At 61.7% G+C, this 4,576-nt stretch overlaps 1 protein-coding gene across 3 annotated transcripts in view; it reads right to left on the reverse strand.

Moving 5' to 3' along the window:
• Positions 1–4,576, reverse strand: part of LOC113207570 (translation initiation factor IF-2-like) — a 27,086-nt gene that overhangs the window by 12,226 nt on the left and 10,284 nt on the right. The gene's annotated exons all lie outside the window — the stretch shown is intronic.

Below are 4,576 nucleotides of genomic sequence, written 5' to 3' on the forward strand. Positions count from 1 at the left end.
ATTTTTATTACCTTCGGGTTCTTCACCCATTCCATTATAGTGGGATTTTTCTATGTGTCGTGGCTATCCGGTTAAAAGTATTACCTCCTTTAATTCGGCTTGTTAGGAAGCGTGGTGAGAGCCGAAGCATCATAACTGCTCGTCGTTATGCGCGTCCTGAACTCCTCGGGTGGTAACACAAGCGTTCTGTCCCGTTCTATCCTCCGGTTGCTGCCTAGTTGGTGAATGAATTACTAACGTAAACTATTCGATCGTCCCTGCAATCCACAGTTCGATTCTTTTTTGCGGTCGCATCGAACGCGGGTAGGATTTTTGAAACGGATTTATATCCTTCGATTTTTGTCACAGAGTAATTTAAGTTCTCTATCCTGGATCTACTGCAGGTCAGAGGGTGGGCCACCCGCCGCGTATGCGTGCACCACGTCGCTGCAATGCCTGACTGCCAGGCGTCTGTACTAGTTTGCAGCCCGAACCCCTGCAGATCCGACGGTAGGCCACCCGCCGCGTAGGCGTGCACCACGGCGCTGCATTGCCTAACTGCCAGGCGTTCACGCCAAATGCGTGCAAACTTACTTTCGTAGACGCTCAAGAAGCTCCCCTTTTTAAAAATTATAGAGGTTGTACGAAACGGAATTCGGATTCAATAATTAAGCCCATTCTCTTTCTCCGCCGTTTCTCTTGAAACTCCCTACCACTCACTCCCTAAACTTTGTCCGAGTGGCTGCGTGGCTCTCCGTGCTCCGTGTCCGTCTCCCTCGGCGTGGCCGCGCCCGGCCTTGGGCTGCCGTGCCTGGTCGCTGTTGAGGCGGCGCCGTTCCAAAAGGGAGGAAACTCTCTGCGCGGCGCTGCTCGGGCTCGGCTCTGGCGCGGCTGGCACGACTCTGCCTGACCGGGGGGCGCCACTTCGGCGGACACCTCGCGGTCGTATCGGGGGCGAGGCCGCGGCGGCGCCGGCCAGGGGGCCGCGCAAACACGACATTGTGCGACGCGCACGCTCGCTCACCGGGAGTCGCGAAGTACAAGACAAGCCGAAAGGATCTTTGCGAGCACACAACGCGGCGCAGGGAGCTGTTTGAAGTGCGGGGGCGGGCGGCGGCGGGAGTACAGGCGCGAGGCGCGGGCGGCGGCGCGTTTCAAGTCTCGTCGCGACCATAGCGGCGCAGTAGCGCCTCACAGGAAAAGTTAGAAGTGGGCCTCGGGGGCACACCGAGACCACGGGTCGCCACCTCACCTCCGTCAACACACAGACACAGACACACTCGCATCATAGACGCACGCGGATGTTCGCTCTCGAGCCGCTGGAGAGGGAACAGCTTCCACTCGCTCAACCGGGCGGGGTGAGGAGGGGCGTTGGAGGGTTTTCTCTGTCCTCAGCCGCCCCCACCTATCACCTCTCCCCTTACCGCAGTCGCTGTGGCATCCCCGCCGGCAGACAGCCCTGTCGTGAACCATCGATCATGGCTCCCGCCGGCTCCGAAGAGATGTCCGAACGAATAGCGATCTATATATCCCTGGCCCCTGGCCGGGCCCTCTGCCCCACGCGCGCTTGCGAGGCGTGGGGCAGAGGTGAGTGTCCGGACGAACCTGCGGCCTGTGTGGACGTCACGGACCGCTGACGTCCCCGCATCAACCTTGCACCCTTCTGAGGAGGTTATGGTGGGAGGCCGTGTGGCCCGGGCGGGGGGCACTGGCAGTGGCATCCCCTATGGCAGTCTGACGTCCACCTCCGCGCCATGATAGTGTTAAGAGTTTGTTGTTTTTCCAAGCTCGTTTCCGTTCCATATCGGCGGAGAGACGACGGTCGGGTCGGTGGCGTCCGGCGTTATTCTCGCTGTAGCACCTTCTCGACGTCCCTCTCCTTCCTTACTCCCCTCCCCCTTCTCCCCTCCCCGGCCTGCACGACCCGCGCGCGAGTCTCGCTTTACGCGTTGGCGGCACGATATTGAGCAAAACATTATTCGCTGGCCGTGAATTGAATCCACATCCACGCCCCTCCCAATGAGGGGCAATAAAAAGAGAGTTGCGAACGTGGCTTCTTGGGCGGCGTGTGCGACGGGCCGAGGGGCCGGGCGCCGGGCCGCGTGTCCTGAACCGTGTCGTCGTCGGCGCCCTGGTCCGGTCAGGTCGCTAGCGCTACGACCGTGCTCCCGCTGCTCTCCCGCAGCGCGCGCGGCTACAGTGATGTCCCAATTTGGCCGCGGAGCCCGGCCAGCCCAGCCCGATGTGGGAGGAGGAGAGTGCGGCTGCGCGGTGGCGGCGGCCCAGCGGCGGGACCCTGGCCACTGGCCGCTGGGCTGGCGGCCACGAGGGCACCCACAGGGGCAGCGAGACACACCACAGGCGGCGCCTGTCGCCTGTCAGGCGCGTGTGAGCCGGAGGAGAGCGACCAGCGGACGACCCTCAGCTCCCCGCAGCACAGAACAATACCAAACCATGAAATAATCGGTTACTCATCCGACCTATCCAACCCTTTTGCAGGTCGACCCGCTCGACCTCTCGCTTTGCTGGCATCACACGCCGGCTGCTTGCGGTTCACCCCGAGCACCGCACTGACAACTACTAGAGTCCACACTTTTGTCTTCAAGAATGGTACACTAATAGTCACGCGGCCGTCACGAGGCCGTCGGGTTTGCTCGGGTTTGTTGGGTGCGTGGCGGGCGGAGGTGATGGAAGATTCAAAAGCTCTTCGAAGTGACCTTTCCACCCAGCCGCGTCACGACGCCGCGTCCCTATTGGGCTGGTGGGTTTCGCCCTTGACTCAGCGCGCGTGCCTTCACGGAGGTGCTCGTCGTCCCCAGGTCCGGATACTTGCCGACGTCTCTCTTCATGTATGGGTAGTACGCGAGGCTGGGGGGGAAGGAAGGGGGTGAATAAAAACGAAGAAGAGGGAGGCGAAAGAGGTAACGTGATGGGTCACCCCCGCGGTCGATCGCCTTTGTGTATTCGTTGGGCCAATCAGATGTACGCGAAAAAAAAGAAGCCCGCCAGCCCGTCGGGCCGCGGCGCGCCGCTTCCCCGACTGACAGCCACGCCACGCCCCGCGCGGCACGCTACCGGGGGGCTTGCTTGCGATGCCCACTCCCAATTCGATCTGCTTTTCAGCGCGGATTATACGCAGAGTCGGACCGCATCCAATTCCAATGAGAAGCGAGATCTTTTTCTTTTTATTAACGTGTGTGTTCTCCCGACCTGTGAAAGAAATGACCGCCAGCCTATAATTCTTTCGTGACGTGACGACGACGACGACGACGACGTGGTGTGTGTGGTGGTGTGCTCCCGCAGCTACAGAGAGACATTGCGCGACGCATTTTTCGACCCGGCCCGGGATCGATGTTGGCGATCAGCCACACACTCGGACCCTCGGAGGCGGCTCCACGACGGTGTGGCGCCGGGGTTAGAGGGCGCGGGGCGCCGGGCTGCACCGCCCGAGGCGTCAAGCTGAACGCTTACTACTACTACACTACTCTTGGCGCAATTTTTTTTAAACCGTTCCCGACCCGCTTTATGTTGTAATCGATCTGAAAGCAGCCCTATCAGAGCCGCTCCTAATGGCTCCTCAGCATGCCCACGCGCGTGCCTTTGACAGCCCCAGGGGGGATGGGGGGGTGGGCGAGCGCGCGCACATCAGCCCCCGCACACCCACTCACTCACGCAAGCAAGGTATAGTGGCTAATTGTCCCACCAGCCGCCCGCCCGCCCATCGACCGGCACCCGGCCGGACAGTTCGGGACCGGACAGTTCGGGGCGGGGCGGGGGGCGGGACCATCCCCCGCGGGCTGGGACTGGGGCACGGCCGATCACAATGAGTGATCCGATAAGAACCGCTCGAAACTCGGCTCGGGCTGTCGCTCAAAGTCCTTCCTGCTCCCGTTTCTATACAACATCGTTGTGTGTGCGGCAACTGTGTATTCGCCACACGACTTGGCACTCGTACTTCACCATACCTCCCCGCCGCTCGGCCTTCGCGACCCGCCATCCTTTGAGCTAGCAGAACTTCTTTATTGGCATCTTTGAATTAATATAATGATTAAACACCTAACTGTTATCGTGACAGCCCCAGTGGGGGTGGAGGGGGGGGGGAGTTTGTCCTTCGAGACGACCGCCCCCCCTCAAGGCCGCGGCGGAGGTCGCAGTTGACAGTCCCGGGCGACGACACGTGTAAGGGGGCACTATTTCCGGCTCGTGGTCAGAAGCAGTGACTTGTGTCGGGCTGCAGAGGGCGTGAGGGGGCGGGGCGGGCGCGAGGCGAGAGAGTAATGCCTTCCGAATTGTTTCCCCGGCCAGCTGGGCAAAACACCAAACACGCCGTCGGTATGGGCAGGGGAACGCCCTGGAATACGATATCGACCCGATGTCCCCAATTGGCCGGTTGAGCGGCAAGAGGCGAACCCCCCGGGCAACCCCCCGTGCAACTACCCGACAGCTTGGGCATCCCCAGTGCTAAGCGCCGGCGGGCAACCCCCTGTTGGCTCTCCGGCCCGTGGCGTGCGGGGGCGGGGAGGGGGTTGGACTGGACTCACGGCCTGCCCCGCGCCGCGCGAGCCGTTTGTTGCGTGCCCCCAGCCCCGCCCCCGCC

This window comes from Frankliniella occidentalis, unplaced genomic scaffold (assembly GCF_000697945.3).
Source record: "Frankliniella occidentalis isolate FOCC.00 unplaced genomic scaffold, Focc_3.1 Scaffold18, whole genome shotgun sequence".
NCBI lineage: Eukaryota > Metazoa > Arthropoda > Insecta > Thysanoptera > Thripidae > Frankliniella > Frankliniella occidentalis.